Here is a 26,072-nt window from a genome sequence, read left to right as displayed (position 1 = left end):
TAACTAGTCAACTTCCATCGTGAAACTGATTCTTTTAACTCAGTTGACTTTCATTTATTCATATTAAAATTAATTTTCTTAATTTCAGTCCAAAGTTTTTAACCTGTCAAGACACTTTAATTCCATTCTTTCACATATATCATGCTATACATTGTAAATTTATTACACATGCACATACACAATGTTATATATTATAATAACTTTTTTTGCTCTGAATTAAATGCTAGCTTCCCATTTTCATTCCAAATGATGTTCTTCCATTTTTAATCATTGATAATATCTCAATCTGAGTTCTATTTTAACCTATGAATTTAACTGGCAAAGTTGTTGACATCTCAGGCATTTAAAGGAGAGGTATCTCTCGCTGCAACCTGTCTAACTTGGACATTTTCATATGATTCCTTATCCTGACTCAGTTGGTCAAAAGCCTAAGGAAGTATTCATTGCACACCTGGGAGTGGATACTACTGAGACTACATTCAGTTATTCTTCTTACACATTATATCTTGGTTTTAATATATCATGGATCAGCCAAAGAAATTAAATGGGAATTTATGGATTTTTGCAGTAGTCACAGACAACTCTCAAAGGTCAGCAGATGATACAAAAAAATTTAGAAACTCAGAAATGTGTAAAATATATATATACTATAGTTCAGCTCAACATATTTTCTCTTTTAGTGCAATAATAATTTAGACTTCTTGTCTGGTAAAAAGAGAGGGACAAAATTTTATGTGGATCTTCCAGATTGGTAGATGCCACATCCCTAAATCATCCATAATACGAAAGGGATAACTATAAGTTTTTATAACAAACAAAAAGTAGGCATATAATAAACATGTTATCAAATTCCACATCTTTTGCAACTTATCAGGCAGAAGAAAATATCCTACCCTAGATTGTGACTGTAAAAAGTGTAAAATGAAAATATTTCCAATTTTCTCATATCGTTAATAAATTTAATCAAAAAATAATTTGGAGGGCTTCTAGGGACAAAGCTAAGATAGCAGAATAGAGACAGTACTCAGTTGAGCTCTCTCTACTGAATTTACTTCCAAATAATTTTAAAATAAAACCTCAAATTGAATTCTGGAGTGGCAGAACCAACAAGACACCCTTCCTGCCTAAGATAACTAGGGCTAGAAATAAAGACCTGTGACATAGTGTTCACATGGATGAAGCACCCATTGTGTTACTAGAAGCAGCAACATGTAGAATGTTCAAGGCAATGAAGGAGCAGGTGGTCAGAGATTACAGGATCCTATGTGCTAGCACTGGACAGAGGAACAGATATTATTTGGCAACTCATTTCCTATACCCACTTCTGAGTTATAGTTGAAGAGAAGAAAGGAACATTTCAATTAGTAGGGAGCAGAAACCCTGAGCAGCAGTATCACTTCTGGTACCAAGAGATCAAGTAATCTGGAGAATAGCATCAATTCCAGTGTCAAAGAAGCAAGGTATCAGAGAAAAATATCAAGGAATCAGATCAGGCCTAAGGTCCAAAGTAAAAACCAGGAGAAGAGTAATAATTTTTTTTTTTTGAAACACCAAATATCTTCCAAACCCCAGAACCAACTCTAAAAACAACATAGCAAAAAAAGTCCGAAAATGAGACAGTCGCCCAGCCCCAGCCTCCTACCAAGAACAGAACACAATACTGACAAAGTTCCAAATTAATAAATATGGTGGAAAAATGGGGAAACAACAACAATATAATCTAACCATAGAAAGATATTATAGTGACAAAGAAGATCAAGAAATTCTGAAGATAATGAAATCAAAACAGCTATAAGCAAAGTTCTCTCTCCTCCCCCTCCTCCTGCCCCTAGATGAACTTGTCAAAAGCTGCTTAGTAGCACACTTGGGAGGTGGGGGGAATATATACACACACACATGCAGTTATAGATATAACTATATAGTGCAGGGCCTGGAATTGGGAAGATTCATCTCCCTGATTTTCAAACTCAGTCTCACTTATTTACTAGCTGTGTGACCATGGGCAACTCACTTAACAAACTGCCACTGGCTAAGAAAAAGAATGGTGGATTAATAGAATAAATGAGGCACATAACATATGGCAGTAAATGATCATAATAATTTAGTGTTAGATAAACCCAAAGATGAAAGCTTTAGAGATGAGAACTCACCATTTGATTGCTGGGAAAAATGGAAAGCAGTTTGTCAGGAATTAGACTCAGACCAACATTTCACACTATATACCAGAAGGTCAAAATGAATAATTGATTCCGATATTATGAGTGATATTCTAAATAAAATGGGGACCCTGGGATAATGTACCTGTCATATGCATAGGAGAAAATTTTACAACAAGAGAAAGAAAAAAATTCACAAAAAGTAAAAGTAATTTTGGTTACATGAAATTAAAAAGTTTTTGCACAAATAAAACTAATGCAGCCAAAAGCAGAAGGAAGTGTGGACCACAACATAGCACTTCCATTCTTTATGTTATTGTTTGCTTGCATTTTTGCCTTTTCTTCTCAGGTTATTTTTACCTCCTTTCTAAATCTGATTTTTCTTGTGCAGCAAAATAACTATAAATATGTATACATATACTGTATTTAATAAATACTTTAACACATTTAACATGTATGGGACTACCTGCCATCTAGGGAAGGAGGGGAAAAGTTGAAAAAAATGTTTTTTGCAAGTGTCAATGTTGAAAAATTATCCATGTATATGTTTTGTATGTAAAACCTATAATAAAAAAATGTAAAATATAAAAAAAAAGAAAAAGAAAACTCAGAACAAAAGGGAAAAAAATCACAATAAAGAAAAAGCAAACAAGTAAAAATAATATGTTGCAATTGGCATTCATTCTTCATAGTTCTCTCTGGATGTGAATGACATTTTCCATCCCAAGTTTATTGTGTGTGTGTGTGTACAAATAAAGTATATTTATTAAAAAAATTAAAAATATAAAATTATTATAAAGTAATTCATTGGATCAATGTATTACTGAGATGATCATAGACGATCATCACATAATCTTACTGTTACTATATACAATGTTCTCTGAATCCTACTCACTTTACTCAACATTAATTCATGTCTTTCATGCTTCTCTCAAATCAGCTTGCTCGTCATTTCTCATATGAATGTATATTATTGTTATATACCATAAACTTATTTGACCATTCCTCAAAGGATGGGCATCCCACTCAATTTCCAATCCCTTAATTGCAAAATATTTAACCAAGTAAAAAAAATTTTAAAGGACTATTTTTTGCAGCATTTCCAGCTAGTGAATCAGAAATTTTCATACCCCAATGCCCAGTGCACTGTCTTATCCATAGTAGGTAATTTCAAATGTGCATTTGACGCAATTTGAGTTCAAATTCACAGCAAAATAAGAAATTAATATGGTGGGGGGGTTTTGGGAATGTACGGGAATTCACTCCACCAAAGCAAATTACAATAGATATAAGAATAAGATAAATCTTACGAAGTTTTTTGAGATATATAAAGAGGTAAAATAATTTTTCTAGGATCATATAGCATCAGAGATAAATTTAAATCTGAGTCTTAATGATTAAATCTAGCACTCTGATTATTTAAATAATTTTCCCTCTCAACTGTGTAATATATTATCTTAATATTCTTTTATTATGGGCAAAAAATCAGGACTGTCACATTACAGAAGCAAAAAATAAAATGGGAAGTCCCATTTAAAAGAATTATAGACAATATAAAATATTTGAGAGTCTACCTGCCAAGACAAACCCAGGACTTACTTGAATACAATTACAAAACACTTCACACAAAGTCATATTTCAACAACTGGAAGAACATCAATTGCTCATGGGTAGGCCAAACTAATATAATAAAAACGATAATTCTACCTAAATTAATATATTTATTCATTGTCATATCAATCACATTGCCAAAAAATTGTTTTATAGAACTAGAAGAAATAATAAAATTAGTTTGGAAGAACAAAAGGTCAAGAATATCAAGGAAATTTTTTTTTTTAATGCAAAGGAAGGTAGCCTAGCTGTACCAGACCTAAAACTATATATTATAAATTGACAGCCATCAAAACCATTTGGTACAGACTAAGAAATAAAGTGGTACATCAGTGGAATAGGTTATGTACAGACAATTTTCAGATGAAGAAATTAAAGACATCTATAATCATATTTTAAAAAAAAAACACTAAAATACTATTGATTAGAGAAATGCAAATAAAAACAATTCTTTCATACCACCTATCAGATTGGCTAAGATGACAGGAAAAAATAATAAACATCGGAGGGGATGCAGGGAAACTGTGATACTAATTATACATTGTTGGAGCTGTGAAGTGATCCAGCTATTCTGGAGAACAATTTGGAACCATGCCCAAAGGGCTATAAATTGTGCATACACTCTGATCCAGCAGAGATCATAAAAGAGAAAAAAGGACCCACATGTACAAAATGTTTGTAGCAACTCTTTTTGTAGTGGCAAGGAAATGGAAATTGAGTGGAAGAGCATCAACTGAGGCACAGCTGATGTAGAGTCTGTCCTAAATGATCTGTCATCTCCAAACATAAAATTCCATCTCCTAGCTTAGCTTTATGCCTGGAATGTTCTTCCTTACCTCTGCTTCTTAGAAATCTCCCCCTTTAAGACTTAGACCAAGTGTCTTCTTCAAAAGGCAATTAGGTGGCACAGTAGATAGAGCACCATCTTGAAAGTCAGAAAGACCTAAGTTCAAATTTGGCCTCAAACTAGCTAACTAGTTGTGTGATTTTGGGCACTTGCAAAAAAATGCAAAAAAAAAAAAAAAAAAGCCTTTCCTGATTGCTCTCAATTTTTTGTTTCAATCCCCAACTGACATTCCTTACCACACCATACATACATTTGCTTTCTCCTATCACCACATATTTATTTTGTACTTGTTCTGTATGTACTACTCTGTGAACATGCTGAAACCCAGGCATATTCCTTGAGGTCTAAAAAATATATTTTTTAAAATTTTGTCATGTGTCATAATACATAGAACACCTGAAACATATTGGTATTTAATAAATATTTGCTAATAGGTTCAGTTTTGCTTAACTTAGTGATTATAAAAGAGAACTTGATAGTGGCAAGGACATTGGTAAATATAACTGATATAAAATACAAATAATTTAAATTTATTATTTTAAACTAAATTTAATTTTAGTCAAAAATAAAAACATGCATCATCTAAATATATAATGCCACAAATCAATATATCAGTTATTTTCCAATAAATAAGTGATTAAAAGATATTAACCTCTCAAAAGAAACACAAATAAAGACAATAAGTGTTCATATACCATAATCATTAGAAATTAAATATAAAACTTCTAAGAATAGCTAGACTACCAAAAAATTACAATAAAAAAAGAATTTTGATACAATATGTCAAAGAAGTTATCAAGAAAAATTGCCTAATATTTTAGAAGGCAAAGTAAAAAGAGAAAAAAAAAATCTACCCATCACCACCTAAGAGATCAAAAAAAAAAAAAAACAAGAAGAATATCATAAACAAGTTTCAAAGCTCTCAGGTGAAGGAGAAAATATTAGAAGCAATAAGAAAAAAAAACAACTTAAATATTACGGAGCTACAATGATTAACCAAGACCTACTATGTTGAAAGGCTCTAAGTCTTGGAACACTGTATTTTGTAGAGTAAAAGAGCTGGGGTTACAACCCAGGATAATTTACCCAGCAAAGTCAACTATAATCCTGAATGAAAAAGAAAAAAATGGACATTTAATGAACTGGAAGACTTTCAAGTATTTATGACAAAAACAGCAGGACTTAAAGGAAAATTAACATAGAACATCAAAGAGAATTATAAAGTAAACAATAAAGACCAATTTATAAGGGATTCAATAAGATCAAGTTGTTTATTTCTTTTATGTGAAAATATTACCAATATTCATCATCAATAAAAAGCCTTGACTGAGCTGAATATGATGGCATGATCATAAAAAACAAAATTGCAAGGGAAGATAAAAAGGAGTATAATTATCTTATACAAAGGAAAAAAAAAAAGGAAAAAATGACACAGAAGAACATAGCAGGGGAGAAGATGGTAGTACTGGAAGCTTACTCTCATTGGGAATGAGTTAAAAGAAGGAATAACACATCTCCAAAGGAGTATAAAAACTTCTAAATTCACAAAGAAATGAGAGCAAGAGTATAAGAGTGGAAGAGAGGATAAAGAAAGGACTCTTAATTGATTCAGACCAGTTCCAACTGTTCAGTAATGAAGAGAGTCATCTATACCCAGAGAGAGGACAGTGGGAACTGAGTGTGGACCATAACATAGCATTTTCACTCTTTCTATTGTAGTTTGCTTGCATTTTTGTTTTCCTTCTCAGGTTTGTTTGTTTTTTTGATCCAATTTTTCTTGTTCATCAAGGTAACTATATGGATATACAAAAATATATTCGATTTAACATATATTTTAACATGTTTTGGAATACCTGCCATCTAGGGGAGAAAGTGGGGGGGAAGGAGGGGAAAATTTGGAACAGAAGGTTTTGCAACAGTCAGCGTTGAAAAATTACCCATGCATGTGTTTTGTAAAGAATAAGAGGGCAAGAGTGAATACAGAGTAAACAGGATGAAAAGGATGGTGAGGAAAAGTAAGGAGGAAAAAACACTAGTAATTATAATAACAAAATATGAAGACGATGAATTTATCCATAAAATAGAAACGATAGCAGATTAAAAATTTGAACTCAACAATATGTTGCTTTCAGAAACAATATAAAAATGAGATATACACAAAGATAAAATAAAGAGCAGAAGTAGAATTTATTATGTAAAAATAGCAGGGATAGTAATCATGATCTCAAAGTTAAAGCTAAAAGTTTTAATTAAAAAGGGAAAATCTGGGAAAAAATACTATGGTCAGCTATATTATTCTATATTGTTTTAGACCATTTAAAATAACTAGACAGTATAAAATACCTGAGAATATTCCTGCCAAAACAGACACAGGAACTATATGAACAAAAAAAAAATGTACACAAATAAAATCTAATCTAAATAATTTAGTAATAATTATTGTTTATGGATAAGTAAAACCAATATAATAAAAAAAGACAAACTTAACTAATCAATATTTTAACACCATTCCAATTAAATTACTGAAAAGTTATGAGTTAAATAATATAAATATATAACTTATATAAATACATATAACATATAATAATAACATAAATAACAAATAAAGATTATCAGAATAAATAATAACAAAGTTCAGAAGAACTTTGGTCAGAACAAAGGTCAGAAACTTCAAAGAAATTAAGAAAAAAGATGTAAACAGATTCAGCTGTATCAAACTTATTACTATATTATAAAGTGAGAGCAAAGTTGAATTATAAAATGGATAATTTTGATTATTTTAAATTAAAATATTCTTGTATAAGTAAAACCGAAAAGGAAGAATGCAAAAAAATTGGAAGAAAACTTTTATGGATAATCAAATAGGAATCTATGATTGGATGTGTGGCATAGAAAATAAGGAGCTGGTTGGCTTAGAAAACATGGAAAGACTTAGACTTATGAAAAAAAGATGCTAGACACCATCGGAGAAACAGATGACAAGAGGAAATAAGCATAACATGGTTGTACTATCTATATATACACATAACATATTTGCATTTAATAATGGCCTTCTTTAGGGAGAGGGAAAGGAGGGGAAAAAAATAAAGTAAAAAATGTACAGCAGATAACAAAAGAAAACCTAGAAGAAAGCAAAAAAAAAAAAAAAAAAGCAGGGTGGCTTTGAAAACAATATGTAATATTTATATATATATATATATATATATATATATATATATAGTGTTCTTAAAATGGAAATTTGTGTTTATATTGAATCCTCTCCTATTCTGCTATGTAAATGGCAATGTTTATTTTTTTTCTCATTTTGTATTTAAGTTTAAAATAAATTTGAAAAGTTTCCAAAAAATTAAATTAAACAGAAAAGTATTAGATAAAAAATAATATAGGGCAATAAAATTCAGTGCTGGTACAGTACTGTTCTGGGAAAACAGATATGCTATTATTACATTGCCAGCACAGCTGTGAATTGGTTCAGTCTTTTTGGAAAGCTATATGGAATTTTAAGATAAGAGCTATAAAACTTCACACCCTTTGATCCAATGATCCCACTAGCAATCTTGCCTGAAGATGCTCATGACAGAATCAAAAGAAACAAAAAATCTGTACAAAAATCTAACAGTGTTTATAACAGCAACCTATATGTCCAGTAACTGAAAAATAGCAAATGTGTTATATAAGTGAAACTAAACATGAATGTTTCTTGTGGAAAATACACTATAAGAAAATCCTATAAATGGGCATGCAGCAAACAAAATCCGAGAAAATAAATGGATAGATTCCATCTATTTCAATTCAACAAACATAATATCTAGATTCTAGCAATATAAATTACATGAAAGAGAAGGACACTAACAACTGGGAGGGAATGAGGATAGGCATCCTGTGGCAAAGCTCTAAGGAAAGTTAAGAGATTAAAAATCAGAAGTGATGACAAAATGTATTACTGCCAAAAGTCTGTGCATGAGTGTGCCATGAGCCATTACAGCCTGTGCAAAAGTACCTAGACTTTATGGAGAAAATGGAATTTCATAATATTTGGGGGAAGAACAAAGCAGGCTAGTTTGACTGGCCCACAAAATGAACAATGGAAATGAGATGTAATTTATATTGAAAAAGTAGGCTACATCCAGCTTATGACCAGTTTTAAGCACTACTCTGTCCTTTATATTAGAGGCAAGATGAAAACTGGGAGATAAAATGGTTTAAGTTGTGCTTCAGAAATATGAATTTGTCACTCTATGTGGATATTGTCACCCGGCCTTCTTGCTAGTTTTACACACATCTGTTTCTACATGGTTTCTCCCATGCCTGGAATGCAGTCCCTCCTCAATTTACCCTCTAAAGAATCTCCTGAATTATGTGATGATCAACTATGACAGACTCAGTTCTTTTCAGCTATATAGTAATCCAAGACAATACCAATAAACCTGGGATAAAAAAAAAAAAAAGTCATCCACATACAGAGAGCCTAATATTTTCACTTTTTTTTCCTCATGGTTTTTTCATTTTATTCTGATTTTTATTTTACAACATGACTAATGTGAAAATACGTTTAAAATGACTGTACATATAAAACCTGTATCAGATTGTTTGCTGTCTTAGGGAATGAGGAGGAAAAGAGAAAAACAATTTGGAACTCAAAATCTTACAAAAATGAATGTTGATGTTTAACTTATATTGGATTACTTGCTATCTAAGGGAAGGGGGAAGGAAAAAAAAATTTGCAACACAGAGTTTTGCAGGGGTAAATGCTAAAAACTATCTTTGCATGTATTTTGAAAAATAAAAAGCTATTATTAAAAGAAAATGCTGAAAACTAACTTTACATGTAATTGGAAAATAATATATCAATAAAAAAAAAAAAGAATCCCTTGTATTCTTCAAAACTCTTAAGAATCCCTTGGCCCTTCCCCCCAAAACCCACCTCAAAATTCACCTTCCACATAAAGCCTCACATAGGTGGTATGACTGAGTTATGGCTTAAAGAAGTGTATGCACAGCTTCTGGCAGACAGTGGTCACTTATATCTGAAGGTTGTTCTGACATCAAACAAAACAAGAAAAAAAAAGCTTATTAATTAGTAATAATATTAATAACACTAGTTTTCAGAAATCCCTTGATAATCTAGAATAGGAGTTGGCAAACTATGCCTTGCCCTCTGTCTGTTTCTGTATGGCCTGACAGCTAAGAATGGTTTTCTCTTTTTAAATAAAACTACTTAAAAAAAATAAATCTCCTAGATGTACAAAAATAGACTATGGGCTAAAATGCAGGCTATGGTTTGTCAACTCCCAACCTAGAATATTAGGTTAAATCTTAAAAGACAAAATCCAAGCCATTTCTATATCAAGCATTCTTCTCACCTCATTCCTCTCTTATCAAAACTAAGGATTCAATTCCTGCAGCTAAGCTGAAGGTTTATCTTGCCTGGAATCACATCACTTCCAGACCATTTCCAAACCAAGAAGAAAACTCCACCCCAATCCCAAATTCCAACATCTTAATTTCCTTTTATGTGTTTTCTTCCTCTTAAAAGGCAAACTTCTGGCAGGAGATGATTTGCATTTAACTCTCTAGTGCTTAGCAAACAAACTGGTACATAGTAAGTATTAATAAATTATTTATCATTCATTGAAAAATATCACATTTTATTTTGTTATTGTTCAGTTGTTTCAGTTGTGTCTAACCTTTCTGACCTCATTTAAGGTCTTTCTGGAAAAGATACCAGAATGATTTACCATGAAAATTCCAAATGGAATCTGACAAAGTCAGATTTTATATTTGGCCTCAAAAGACTTCATAAATATAAAAAGGGGAGGGGATAGCTAGGGAAAAAAACTGGTGGGGCAGTTAGGTGATGCAGTGGATAGAGCACTAGACATGAAGTCAGGTGGATCTGAATTCAAATCTGGCCTCAGACACTTAACACTTCCTAGCTGTATGACTCTAGGCAAATCACTTAACCCCAATTGCCTCTGCCCAAAAAACAAAAAACAAAAAACAAAAAAAAAAAGGAAAGGGATAAGGGAAAGTGCCAAGGAAGAGGGTAAAGTGAACTATAAACTCAATGAGCCAACAGCTCATTCAGAGTACCAATTTAGGGTACTATGAAAAGCATATCACTCATTTTTTTAGTTATGTCCAACTCTTTGTGACCCTTTTTGGGGGAAGGGGAGCTCTTGGCAAAGGAAATGGAGTGATTTGTCATTTTATTTTCCAGCTCATTTTACAGATGATGAAACTGAGGTAAACAGGGTAGAGTGACTTGCCCAGGATTTGAACTCAAGACTTCCTGAAGCCAGGGTCAGTGCTCTATATACTGTGTTGTCTAATTAAGATGTATAGGTTCAAATAACAGGAAAGTGATAAGCTGACAGTACTCTGTACTCATCAGACCACATCTATATTTTTTAAAAGATAATTAATAAGCAAGCAGAGGAAGGCAACCAGATTAGTGAAAGACTTCAAAATCAAGACACAACAGGATCAGCAGAAGAGACATTTAAGTGAACATAACTTTTCCTCAAAAATCTGAAGAGGTGTCATGCTCTGGCTGACCTTAAAGGACAGACAGAAACAATGTGCAGCACATATATTGTATCTAGGATATACTGTAACCTATTCAACATGTAAAGGACTGCTTGCCATCTAGGGGAGGGGGTGGAGGGAGGGAGGGGAAAAATCGGAACAGAAGTGAATGCAAGGGATAATGCTGTAAAAAAAAATTATTCTGGCATGGGTTCTATCAATAAAAAGTTATTTTTTTTTTAAAAAAAGAAAGAAACAATGTGCAGAAGTTTCACAGGCAGAAAGTAGCTTTGATTTAAGAACAAATTTTTTAACTTTTTTTTTTCCTTTGGTCCACATTTATAACTTAATCATTGAAGGGAAATTCTAGTGGGAGGGGGAACCAATAACAAAAAAATTCCGAACAGCTCTGCCCCCACCAAAAAATAGACAAAAAGGGATTTATCAAGTCCTACATGCTAGGGATACAAGCACACAAGTAAAACTGCTGGTCCTAAAGTATATAATTTACATCAACTGAGGAACAGTTGAGCAAATTGTAATATAAAAATATATTTGAAGATGAAAAAAGTAGTTTCAGTGATTCCTGAGAAGATTTACAAGACACAGTAAAGAGTGAAATGAATAAAACCAATACAATACATAATTTATACAATAACAATATCAAAAAGACAACTTTAAAACATTGATCAATGTAATGACCAACTAGGGTTCCAGAAAACAGCTAAGTATACTATCCATCTCCTGACAACAGGTGATGGACATGAGATGCAAAATGAGAAATATTGTTTTGGATAAGGTCAATGTGGGAATGTTTTGTTTTTTTCTTCCCTTTGACAGGAGGAGGATGGAGGAAGGTAAAAAGAAAAAAATAAATTTTTGTTAATTCAAAATTAAATTTTAAAAATTAAATCATTTTAAAAAGAAGTTTTTTATAACAAGGGAGGGCAACAAAAAGTTATCAAACTGTGCATACCCTTTGATCCAGCAGCGCTACTACTGGGCTTATACCCCAAAGAGATACTAAAGAAGGGAAAGGGACCTGTATGTGCCAAAATGTTTGTGGCAGCCCTGTTTGTAGTGGCTAGAAACTGGAAAATGAATGGATGCCCATCAATTGGAGAATGGCTGGGTAAACTGTGGTATATGAATGTTATGGAATATTATTGTTTTGTAAGGAATGACCAGCAGGATGAATACAGAGAGACTTGGAGAGACTTACATGAACTGATGCTAAGTGAAATGAGCAGAACCAGGAGATCATTATACACTTAGACAAAGATATTGTATGAAGATGTATTCTGATGGAAGTGGATTTCTTTGACAAAGAGACCTAACTGAGTTTCAATGGATAAATGATGGACAGAAGCAGCTACACCTAAAGAAAGAACACTGGGAAACGAATATGAACTATTTGCATTTTTGATTTTCTTCCCGGTTATTTTTACCTTCTGAATCCAATTCTCCCTGTGCAACAAGAGAACTGTTCGATTCTGCAAACATATATTGTATCTAGGATATACTGCAACACATCTAACATATATAGGACTGCTTGCCATCTAGGGGAGGGGGTTGAGGGAGGGAGGGGAAAAATCGAAACAGAAGCGAGTGCAAGGGATAATGTTGTAAAAAATTACCCTGGCATGGATTCTGTCAATATAAAGTTATTATTAAATAAAATTAAATTTATTTAAAAAAAAAAAAAAAAGGGAAGGCAACACACATATATAGAAGGTTATGGAAGTAAAGAGAAACCCAAGCAGCTGTAAGGGTCAGGAAAGAGCTCATACAAAAAAGGTAGTGATCCAGATGAGTTCTAAAAGGAGGAAAGGTATTCCAAGAGATCATCTCTTGGCAGTTAACAATGCATCACAGCATGTGGAACACAGCCTCTGCAACAATACTGGGATAGAAGATGAGATGTCACTAGGACAAACAACAAAACCAGTTTGGCTAAAATCTCTGCAGCTTGGTTTTAGAGAATTGCCTGGGAGCACTGAGTGGGTAAATAATTTGTCCAAGGCAAAAGAGACAGCTGGACCCAGATCTTCCAGGTTCTGATAGCATTCTATGCACTATAACATGGCTGCCTTTGTTATCCAAAAGTGGAATGGGCAGCCTCAGTTAGCAAGGTTGGATAGATATATGTATGCTGTGGAGCAGAATTTTTTGTTCAGTTGCCCTCTTACGTTACTTCCAACTCTGAGATTCTTCAAACAATTGACATTAAAAGAACTGGGATTCAGCAGGCAGAGAAGGACTGAAGAAGAACAGGATTAATTATGTTATCATAATAAAAAAAAAGTTAAAGTATAAAGTATTTCCAGGAAACAAAAAGTAGAATACATAGAGTAGCAGGATAGTGCCATATCAACTAGATTCTTGAACACCAAGACACATAAATCTTATCTTTAAAATTGTACATTTACAGAAGATAACATATTTCTAAACAATAGTGTAGAAGCAAGGCTTTTAATATGTATCTGGCCATTTTCTATATGTTACTTGGTTTGTGAAATCTCTCAGGTTTAGCAGCAAAGAGCAACTTGTAATGTATGCAGTTATATTTTTCAACAGTACTTTTCAGCAGAAGATGAGACTAGTCATCATACAATGAATAGACTTAGACACAAGAGCTCATGTGGAAAATAGAAAGAAGTTATGAGAAGCACTTGGCACAAACAATTAGATTTCTGAGAATTCAATTACAGACAACACAATAAATAACAAAGCAAACCTAGCATTTATTTTGTATTTTAAAAGCACTTTCCTCACAACCATCTTATAAGGTGCAAACATTCTCTCCATTTTACAGATGAGGAAATAGGTTCAGAAAACAAACCATTAGTATTAGCACTAAGATATAGGAACCCAATCTGATTGGGATGATAGGAACCCAGAATCCTCTGATTATAAATTCAGCATCCTTTCTCTTATACCTTTTTGCCCCTCATAAGGTTTTACCCTGACTGAATGTGGATCTTGACATAGTATTTAACTTTTTTATTGTTGTTTGCTTTTTTTTCTCATTTTCTTTCTTTTTTGATCTGAGTTTTCTTATGCAGCACTGATAAATGTGGAAATATGTTTAGAAGAACTGCACTTGTTTTACCTAAATTGGACTGCTTGCTGTCTAGAGATGAGGATATGCAGGGAAAGAAGAAAAATTTGGAATACAAAGTTTTGCAAGGGTGAATGTTGAAAACTATCTTTGCATGTATTTGGAAAATAAAAAACTAACATTTAAGGAAAAAAATGAAAATAGGATAAAAATCAATTAATAAAACAAGCACTTAAGCACCTAAAAAAAAGGTTTGATCCTGTCGAAGAATCCTTTAATATTTATGTTGCTCAAGTAAATGTGCCTCATTTCTATATCAAGGGAAAAAAAGATAAAGTTGGCAATACAGTTCTGAAAGTAGAGGGGAGATGGTCTAAATATTTTTAGAAAAATAGGAAATCAAATCACGCATGTGATTATAGAACTATAACTTAAATATAGATGTCTTGATAAGTGTGGCTTATAAGGCATGGAGTCAATATGAATAGAGAAGGGGTATAGAGCAGTAGTGAGAAAACTACTGCATTTATCTATTTTAACTTTTTAACATGTGGAATTAACTTGTTTTTATGACTTTTTTTTCCATCTAAGAATTATCTAAAGTTAAGGATATTAAATCAGAAATGAAGAAAGCCTAATAGCATGTGAGATTCTGGTGTAGTGATTAGTGAAAATGACAAATCAGAGTCAAGATTAGATATGGAAACAAATGAAAACAAGTAAGGAAGCTATACCAAGAGAATGGAAAGAGATTTAAGGGATACCAGGTTAAAAGAAAAAGATAAGCTTAATGTGACAAGTCTATGAATAGAATATTATAACCAGGTAAAATTCTGGTGTTTAAAATCATGGCGCTAGTAGAATTGAAATGGCGAAAGTTATGTTATGGTGTGAGGCATCCAATGGAAAAGGAGGTGTTCACAATAAGTTTCTCTGTCCATTCCAATCAATTCTCCACACAGGTTCCAAATTTATATTCCTAAAGGGCAAACCTGATTGCTAATTGTCTCACTAAAGAAGTTTCAGTGGCTTCCTCACAGAAGAAAAAACAAAATACAGACAGCCTTTCACAAAGATTTCAGCCTACCTTTCCAGCCTGATTTACATTACTCTTCCCTACCCAACCCCAATTAATCAGACATCCCGAAGTATGACTACAAAACACTGTAATGAAAAGGACATAGAGTCAGATACTAAAATTACTAAAGAAATTTACAAGTGGGAATTAATTCAATCAACATTTTATTAAGCATTTACCCTTAAGAGAAAGAGAACTTTGCTAAACACTTGGGAAAATACAAGCATACATAATAGACCTCTACTTTTAGGAAGTATATTGTCTAGTAGCAACTATAAGAACAAAATGTGCATTTAAAAAGCACAAAACAAGAAGCTATATTAGGTCTCAAGGGGAATTTCCTGGAGGGAGTTAATATTTGTTAACTCCAAAAAGTTGGGCTTTAAAAAATGTGTGGAGTCTTCAACAACAGTACTGTATGAGGATGTATTCTAAAGTGGATATCTTCTTCAAAGAGATCTAATTCAATTCCAATTGATCAATGATGGACAGAATCAGCTACACCCAGAGAAGAAACACTGGGAAATGAGTGTGAACGGTTTGCATTTTTATTTTTTCTTCTCAGGTTATTTTTATCTTCTGAATCCAATTCTTGTGCAACAAGAGAACTGTATGGTTCTGCACACATACATTGTATCTAGGATATACTATAACATATTTAACATGTATAAAACTGCCTGCCATCTAGGGGAGAGGGTGGAGGGAGGGAAGGGAAAAGTTGGAACAGAAGTGCAAAGGATAACATTGTAAAAAATTACCCATGCATATGTTGAGAATAAAAAGTTATTTAAAAAAAGAGAGAGATATAAAATACAAAAACAGTGTGGGGTAAAAATTGTTATGAACTATTCAGGAATCAATTAAGAATAGGAAGATTTGTTAAAAATGGACTTGAAAGGAAAGATTTTGGATACAACTAGTTGCCTCTTCCAGTATATCCCAATGCTCTGCTTCCCCTTCCCTCTGAGAGAATCAGAACTTGAGCCTTACATTGGAACCCAATCCCCGCCACCACATCACAGCTACAACACATTAAAATTGCCCATGACATAGAAAAAACTTTTCCATTATTACCAACTTCTAAAAGAAGCCTTCTCTGACTCACCATAACTATTAGTGCCTTCACAAACTAACCACTTTGTATTTATTTTGCATACACTTATTTTTGTACATACCACTTCTCCTGATTAGAAAGCAGCTCTTTAAGAGTTGGGACTATTTTTGTTTCTTTTCTGTCTCTGGCAATCAAATAACAAGTACTGATTAGCTATAGTATACTAGATTGGGGGGTGGAGGAGGGATATAGCCTAAGCCATCACTGCCCTTTGAAAAAGAAACACATTCTATATGAATTAATGCCTTGTCTAAAACAGGGGCCTTTGTTCCAAATTCCCATTAAGTAGCCAAAGCTTGACCAACTTATGTCCAAAATCTCTTTATCATTCAATGTTTTCCTTCCATTTGTAGGAGTCCCTAATCTGAACCAATCCTTAATTATTTTTAGACTGGATGATAATTTCTAATTGGCCTTCCTTGCCTTCTGTCTCTCCCCTTTCCAAACTATCCTTCATACATTTGCCAAACTGAGATCTTTCTGACCACATTCCATCCTCCAAAATCTTTGTTCCATATACTGAATCTAGGATAAATATATAAACATACAATTTGAGAGTTGGAAGAGACTTCAGGTAATCCCATCTACATCCTCTTCATAACAAGGAATTCCCACTAGTCAATTAGTCACCCATCTTCTGTCTAAAAGATGCCCCACTCCACTTAACATAGCTCATTCTATCTCCTCAGACTGATATATTGTAACTCACAATCTGGCTTCCATTTCACTTGCTAATTTTATTTCATATTATTCCAGTCAAAATGAACTCCTACCTCTTTCCCACTTCTTTGACTTTGCATATATGGTTTACAACCCCATCCCTGCCACCACCATTCCTTTCTCCTTTTGTGCTTGAAATTTGTTAGTATTTAGTTATACAATAAAATTATTTGAGCTCTTTGAGGGTAGAGATTAGTCTATTCCTTGAACTATGTGTGAAATAAATGTTTACTGAATTGAAACTGGTTTAAAAAAAATCAGTAAAGTTAAGTGCAAAGGGAAGATCATCAGACTGCATTTGTATTTCTTCAACATAAAAATTAATAGCTTCAAAATATCGGCATTGCTTAAATGAAATCTGAATTTCTGAAAAAGAAAAGCATCTAAATGTAAAAGCTGAAAGTGTATCTAAATATGTAGTTTTTTAAAATGAGATAAAACAAAATAATTCATATCAAATTTTCGTAACATTCTCAGAGCATTAAATAAAATTATAATATACAAATTCTCAGCTTTTAGTTTTCTATTAAGATCTCAAAAGTAACCATTTTAAATTGCCCCTAGAAAAGTATAGACTTCTACCCTAAATAACGTAGAACTAAAACTTTTTTTAATTTTTTAATCAGCAAGAATTTATTAATCATCTGCAGTGAGAATAAGCTTTAGTACATCAATGAGATAAAAGGAGTTAATTTTGTCAACTTAGCATAACTGATTCTATTTTGTTTCAAGTCTCCATTTTGTGATTTTACCATTTTGAGTAAGTTGTTTTGAATGATTTGGTTGTTTTTCAGCAATAGGATAAGTACCAGTGTTTTGTGATGCAGCAAATATGCACATATTCTTAAACCATAGTTAAACATATGTAGACTCTCCAATAAGAAGGGCCATCAGTGAAAAATATTATAAACAACTTTAACAGTAGTTCATGTAGTAAATACCAATCAAATTATATGGTAAATCTATAGCTAAATATACAAAAAACCCTACCTGAGACCCAAATCATCAACTCATTTTTAGGGAGTGACTTAGGACTGTTGCCTGTATTGTCCACATATGAGATTTAAGTATTACACTTTCATTAAGAGTAGTAAAGATGGACTAACATCTTTTTTATTTTTGAAAATGACCTGTTATTATCTAAGATTAAGAAATGTGCTAAATTGTACTAACTATACTTTAAAATTTAAGAATTCCATTTGTATACTTCACATCACTAAATTATCTAATGACCTGTGAAATTTTGAAACAAGCAACAAAAATATATTTTAAAAAAATACTCAGATTCTAATTTTTCTAGCTGGCTTTCCAAAGCCAAGAACCTGTCAGGTTTCAATCTATCAATAGGGAAGGGAAGGGAAGGGAGTGATATAATCATTAGAGTCTCACAGGCATTTCTACCATACAACAAAAATTCATAAACTACCTAGTCTTAAGCTCATTCAACCTATAAGAAAAATGAAGTTAAATTATAACAAAATGAACTATTTGATTAGGAATAAAAGGATTATTAGTCACCAGTACTAAATAGCTAAGTGTTTTTCATGGCTTGAAAATTATCTCTTCATAATTTAGAAGCAAAACAATGAACTTAAGTGCTTTTTATGAATACCAGCATTTTTTCAAGAAATTCTGACTTAGATGACCAACTGTGATTATGTAACCTTTTTTTAAGAAGGTGCACTTCAGTAATTCAGCACTTGTTTTTAAATTGCATTCACTGAATGGAAACTAAGTGAATGCCCAACCGATAGGGAATGGTATATGAATGTAATAGAATATTATTACTCTATAAGAAAGATCAACAGGATGATTTCAAAAAACCCCAGAGCGGTTACATGAACTTATGCTAAATGAAATGAGTAGAACTATAAGAGCATTGTACACAGCAACAAGATTATGTGATGATCAACTGTGATGGACTTGGCTCTTTTCAACAATAAATTGATTTGGACCAATTCCAATTGGTCCAATTGTGATAGAAAGAGCCATCTACATCTTATACAGGACATAGGGATTGAATGTGGACCACAACAAAGTAGTTTAACTTTTGTTGTTAGCTTGCTTGTTTGTTTTTTCTCTCATTTTTTTAAATCTGATTTTTCTTGTTCTGCATGATAAATGTGGAAATATAGTTGGAAGAATTGCATATATTTAACTTATATTGGAATACTCACTGTCTAAAGGAGGGGGCAGTGGAGAGGGAGAAAAATATAAACACAAGGTTTTACAAGGATGAATGTTGGAAACTATCTTTGAATATATATTATATATATATATGTGTGTGTGTGTGTATATACATATATATATATGAATGAATGAAAATAAAAGAAAGCAATCGATATTAGATTATATCTTGGGGAACCTTTGAAATAACTAAATGAAAGATGAAAAAGTTGAATCAAAAGAACTCAGCAACATATTTACAAAAATAAATTTTAAAAAATGACTGAAGAGAAATTGCATTCACTGAACACCATGACATTACATACAGATACATTAAATTAACACTTTACTAACTAAATTGAAGATCTAGAAGTTTATTTAGGTAAGTAAAAGTTATTTCCATTTTTTTTCCAGGTAAGATGCCCAAATCAAATAGTTTTCTTATCCTAACACAAACCTTTTTATCATCTCAAAGTCCTAGCTAAATATAGTAGATATTGCCATGGCTTTTATAAAATGTTTATATACAGTTATACAAACTTTTTCAGTCTCAATCAAGTCATTGAAGTTGTTTATCCATCTTTTTAATAAATATGATTATTATTGTGACTTTTAACACTTTATTTCCAAAAGTATATTCTGCTCTATGTTAATTAGAGCTATATTTTAACCTTGAACACAATACATAAAGGAATTAAATACAGAACATTTTCTATTTGAAATTTATCATTTAACTGAGGGCAGAAATTGTGTTTTGCCTCTTTTTGTATCGCTAATGCTTACCACAGCTTGGTATATTAATGTTCAGTAAGAGGCAACTAGGAGGATAGAGCTTCCCTGGTGTTCTGTTTTAGACACTTGTTAGTTGTTTGATCCTGGCAAGTGACTTTACTTGGATTGAGAGAGAGACAGAGACAGAGAGAACAGTAATGTGCCACAGTGACTGACAGAAGAAATCAAACAACTTTACAGTAATGAACAAATGCACATTTATGTTTTTTAATGGTTGATTGCTTGATCTCTTTAAAAATGCAATATGTAATCAACAGCATATGCTATTTTTCTTTCCAGGCCTTCAAAACCGTATGGGAAGTAGTGACAGACAAAACAACCAAAATTAATGGAAAGACTGTGATATACTTCTGATGAGGAACACAGAAAGTCAAGTAATACATCATTACTAGAATGACTGCTAATATAATTTTATGATCTAATGTCTTTCATATACATTATACCATTTGTTATCATTATTAAAATATCATTACTATTACAAGCACAACCCAAAGTCAAATCATGTGACATAGGCCAAGAGTACCTGCATTCTTATCTTATTTCAGCCTCAGTTTCCTCATCTGTAAAATAGGGACAAAATAGCCCCTATCTCAGAGTTGCTGTGAGAATCAAATGAGATTTCATATGTAACACTAACTGAAAACCTCAGAGACCATCCAGCCCAATAATAGTAATATTACTGGCTAGTAATATAAATAGCTAATATGGATATATATGGCCTATTGCATATACAAGGCATTGTGCTAAGCACTTTACAGATATTAGTCCATTTGACCCTCAGAATAATCCTGTAAATATAAATGCTCTAAAGAGGTAAAGTAATATGGGGGCAGCTAGATGATTAGAAAGCTAGAGCACCAGCTCTGGAATCGAGAGAACCTGAGCTCAAATCCCGCCTAACACACTTATTAGCTGTGTGATCCTGGGCTTAATCCTAAGTGCCTTCCCCACTCCATCCCAAAAAAGAGCAATTTACTCAAGGTCAAACAGCTAGAGTCTAATTTGAACTTAAGTTTTCCTCACGCCAAGATCTACAATCTATCATGTGGAGATTGATGGAATTTATATTGAATGCTGGAAAAGGTATTTTATTTAGATCATTAATTTCTCATTTACATACATTTCTGAAGATTCATTATCTCTTTTAGATGTCCTCCAGCTTATGAAATGTCTATCTTGGGAATCTGGCTTCTCTCTACTTACAACCAACCATAAGGACCCTCATTTTAGGCCTTCAACATCTCTCACAGTCCTAAATTATTACAAGAGCCTCCTGATGGCTATCCTGCATCCATTCAGTCCACTCTAATCAATCCTCCACACAGATTCCAAATTTATATTTCTAAAGGACAAATCTGATTGTTAATTCTCCCACTCAAAGTGACCATCCCACAGAATATAGGACAAAATACAAATACCACAATACTTCACAATAACTTCAGTCTACCTTTCAAGCCTGATTTTACATTACTCTCCCCTGCTCCATCACCCAGCCACACTTGCTGTTTTCCAGAAACTGCATCGAAACCTCAGGCTTCTGTCTTTGACCAAGCTTCTTCCTACTCACACCCAACTCTTGGAACCCCTCTCTCCCTTCAATGTTCAATTCAATTATCATCTCCTTCAAGAGCTTTTCAGGATTGCACCCTGGACTACCATCTCATTAGATTTTGTTTGTATCCTATGTTTACTCATCTGTAAACAAGTTACATGTTCTAATGGAACATACATTGGGGAAGATTTCAGTACAACTCCCTGACACAAAGTAAGTACTTAAACATACTTAAGGATTTATTTATTTTATTCCAGCATACTTGGATTTTTATAATTAAAGTCAAACCATCAATGTTCCACACTCACACACACCCATGTTTTGAACTCAATTTCAAAGTTGAAATTCTATACAAACCACAGTAAGATGCTAGAATATTGGACAAACTATTCAACAGCAGAGGGAATAGAATATTGGACAAATTATTCAACAGCAGAGGGAATAGAATATAAGATTAATTTTTTTAAAATTCTATACTTCGCCTATTTCTTTCCTTTAAAAAGAACTTTTTAATTAACTGATTTCTACTGTTGGCAAATGAAGCAGCCCTTTAACATATTAGAAATAGAAAAAGTTAAAATCTTTTAAGTCTCTCCTATACTAGCATTTATATAGCACTTTATTTAAGATTGGTAAAGTGCTTTACCAAGATCAGTTCATTTTACTCTCATCACCCCAGAAAGCAGACACTATTATTAGTCCTACTTTACAGATAAGGAAACTGAGGCACAGAAAAGTGATTTGCCAGTCATGATGTCTAAGCCACATTTGAACTTGGGCCTTTCTGAGTCCATGTCCAGGATCTATCCACTTGATTAACTAGTGGCCCAGTATAAGGGTCAAAGTTTCTTCTAAGTTAATAGGTTGAAACCTATACCAGCACTTCAGTGAGATCACTTCTGCCTTTGCTTGAAACAAACTAAATTAGCCATAATACTTTAGATTTACATAAAAAAAAACAGTAACAATTCTAGAAGCTGTGAAAATAATTTTCCATTTTATAGAGGAGGAAAGTGGGACTCAGGTCACAGATCCATTTCACTTTACAGCCTAAGACCTAGTAAACATTTCACATTGTTCATAACCTAAGAAAGCTTGCTTAATAAAGTTTCATTGAGATCAATATAGTTCAAAGACACTAATACCCAAACATGTCGTTTGCTTCTGAGGCAAAATTTAATAGGTTAATAAATTTTGGAATAATTATATGTACAATTAACATTACTCAAAAGGAGAATATTACTTATTAAACCCTGAAATAGTTACGCCTACAATTTACACCTTAATACTTAAAACTTGTTTTTCTACAGTAAGTTTTCAAAAACAAAACATCAAGGGGGCATACATCATCCCAGAATACATTGAAAAGATTTACACGTGCATATACACACAAATGATACTACTGTTTAATTATCAATCAACTTCATGGCTGCCTGAAAAGCAAATTTCATTCACTAAATATAAGACACCTACTACGTTCAAGATACTGTTGCTAGGTGCCAGAAATACAAAGCCTATAGTCTCGACTCAACCCACATTTTCACATACTACTACATTCGTCAACAAAGCACCACCAACTTAGCTCCTTTAAATTTTAAGGCTGATAAAGAGTATTAAGGATGTCTTTTTCTTCCTTCCACCAAAATCATTATTCTTTTAAATCAAGATTAACTACAAGAAAACTTGTAGAATTCAAAGTTCATCTTGCAATCCCTGATTGATCTAAGACTTCTAAAGCAATGAAGAAAATTAAAACCCAAGTGTCCAAAAGCAAATCAGAAGCTGTTTGTTTCTTTAGAACCTACAGGGCATACAATACTGTCAGGTGAAGGAGGGGCTTACACCCCGACTTTTACAGGCAATGTATCCCTCAAATTGACTTTCTTAGAGAAAGGATATTAGGAGTGGGTTCTCACCTTTCCTACGGTAGGACCGAGGAGTCCCCAGGGACAGCTAGGGAGAGTCACAGAGACCCGGGCTGGGCGCAGTTGGGGGCAAGAAGAGGTAGTCCCCTACCTAAATAGATCCTAGTGGAGGGACAACTTCCAGGTTGGGAACAATTACCCCGAGGGACAAAGGCTGGAAGCTCCGAGTGCTGGGTCTCTCCTGACACGGTTAGATCCAACCCGGATAACAGCAGGGTCAGGAAGGAGACAGGGGCCTGGAGAGGGGGAGGGAGTCCGGACCCCTTAACCCACCCACCCCGGCGGGCCGCCAGATCGCGCCTCGCGCACCCGCCCTTGGGTAACCTGTTGAGGGAGCTCTCCTAAAGACACACACACCCCCAGCCCCGCCTCTTACCTTCGCCACCTCCCCCCAAAGGCCGCCGACTCCCACACGTCGCAAGTTCGGGTGACCCTTAAGATATCGGATTCAGAACTAGAAACTACCGACCCTCTCCGCCGCGTCCCCGCCTCCTCCGCCGGCGCCGACCGAAGAACGCCTGCCTACTCCCGTCGCTCGCCGTCGCAGCCGCCAGGAACTCCACCCTAAGACCGCGCGAGACCAGCCCCCCCCCACGCCCGCCTCCCGACGTCCTGCAGGGCGCGCGCGCGCACGCGCGCTACCGATCCCGGGCGGAGCGCGAGCGCACATTCCTCAGTCCCCCAGCCCTTCCCTTAGAGCGCGCGCTAACTCTCCGGGATGTGGCTGCGTCGCTAGGGGGCGGGAGTGGGAGGGGCGAGAGGGGGTAGGGGAAGTTCAGGAATCTTAGCTCCTGCTAGGACTCCCTTGGATTACAAGAAGTAATGACCGCTATTGGCCCGTTTTTTAATTAGGAAGAGGGGGGAGAGGGTGCGAAACAGGTAGCGCTCGCTCTCTTTTTATTCCATCCGGAATCTGCGGTATATGATTGGAGGAGCTGGAGAAAGAGCAGTGGCTCTGTAGACCACCTTCTACCCAATTATGCTTCTCTGGGAACAGTAGAGAAAGAAGATAAAGAAGTCTAGGACTGCTGGAAGCTGGCCTCTTTTCTCGTCCTCTCATTCACTGGAATTTCTCTTTCAATCAACATTCCCGCCCCAGTCCCTGAACTCAGGGTCCCAGCCTAAGAGCTCCTGAATGCTAATGCTGAGCTGCTCAGCACTCAGTGGAAGACGAGCCCGGGAAGTCGAAAAGGCAGCTCCAGGCCACGTTTCAGGGACTTCTCTTTAGTTGAAAGCCAAAACTACCGGTATTAGCCTTCACGTTTTTATTTATTTATTATTCATTCTTTGCCATTGTTTTTAATAAGTAAGATGTTTATAAAGCACTTTACAAATATTATCTAATCCTCACAGCAATCTTGGTGCTATTATTATCCCCATTTTACAGGTGAGGGAACAAAAAATAGAGGTTAAGTGCAGCTATTAAGTTTCTGGAGCGAGATTTAATAGGCTGATGTTTAAAACGTTTATTGGTTGCTTCTCAGATGACTTGGCTCTTGACACCAAATCCTAAAATTTTTCCGAGAGGGACTCAGTCTTGCCTTGATAATGACAATAATAGCAGCTAACATATTAAGATTTTGCAAAGTTCTTTATCTCATTGGATTCACACATTGGAAAGTAGTCCTTATTATCCTCATTTACGGGAAACTGGGGCTAAAACAAGTTAACTGTCTTGCCAAGGGTCAGAAAAGTAAATATCTAAAGAAGCAGGATTCATTATTTATTTCTTCTCTGAAACCGAACCCATCTTTCATTGATATAAGTTACAGCTACGTGGTGCAAATCATCAGGCATAATTATGTGCAAATCAACTAAGCAAGAGAATCTGCATTAATACTGAGTGGTCATTGGTACCATAGATGGATATGGTTATATTCTATACATACGTTTATATGTATATATAAACTATATGTATATATAGTTACAAATTTGATTACTATATATAGCATAGATGCTGTAGATATATATCATTTATATTATGTATGTATTTTTTCATCTATTTTATACATACACCGGGGGTTCTAAAAGTCTTAGTATAGTGTTAAAGGATTAAGATTGCACAAAGACATTTGAAACAACATATATAAATACTACACATGCTAAGTCTTTAACTTGCCACGATCTTTTCTTAAAACATATTTTGTTTTTTGGTCCAGACTTGCTTTCATTGCTATGGGAAATTTTCTGTGAGAAAAATGTCTACCAAAACAAATTGGCTACTGTCCTGAAATTTACTGTCTTAGAGAATTGCCTGAGAAAACAATAAACTTTGGCTCACACTGTCCCTTTATACCAGAGGCAGCACTTGAACACAGACTTTCCAAGTTAGAAAAATGACTTCTATGCATTAGGACCTTTCTAAAAACATATTTCACTGAGTATGAACCACTACATAGAATTCCCAATCCCTCTATTTTTGTCTGCCTGCATTTTTTATTTCCTTCACGGCTTAATTGTACACTATTGCAAAGTCAGATTCTTTTTGTATAGCAAAATAATTGTATGGACATATATACATA

At 34.1% G+C, this 26,072-nt stretch overlaps 1 protein-coding gene across 2 annotated transcripts in view; it reads right to left on the bottom strand.

The window, feature by feature from the left end:
* The window catches only part of PALS1 (protein associated with LIN7 1, MAGUK p55 family member), a 115,386-nt gene extending 91,264 nt beyond the window's left edge, over positions 1-24,122 (bottom strand). The window contains exon 1 of one of the 2 annotated variants that reach the window (XM_051977863.1): positions 24,020-24,122. The gene's annotated coding sequence lies outside the window, so the exon portion shown is untranslated. Of the gene's footprint in view, positions 1-23,926 lie in introns of both variants that reach the window. The other variant, XM_051977862.1, reaches the window with a different exon arrangement.
* Positions 24,123-26,072: the final 1,950 nt, after the last annotated feature.

The sequence above is a fragment of the Antechinus flavipes genome, chromosome 2 (genome assembly GCF_016432865.1).
Source record: "Antechinus flavipes isolate AdamAnt ecotype Samford, QLD, Australia chromosome 2, AdamAnt_v2, whole genome shotgun sequence".
NCBI lineage: Eukaryota > Metazoa > Chordata > Mammalia > Dasyuromorphia > Dasyuridae > Antechinus > Antechinus flavipes.
This window is presented reverse-complemented; position numbering and strand designations above follow the sequence as displayed.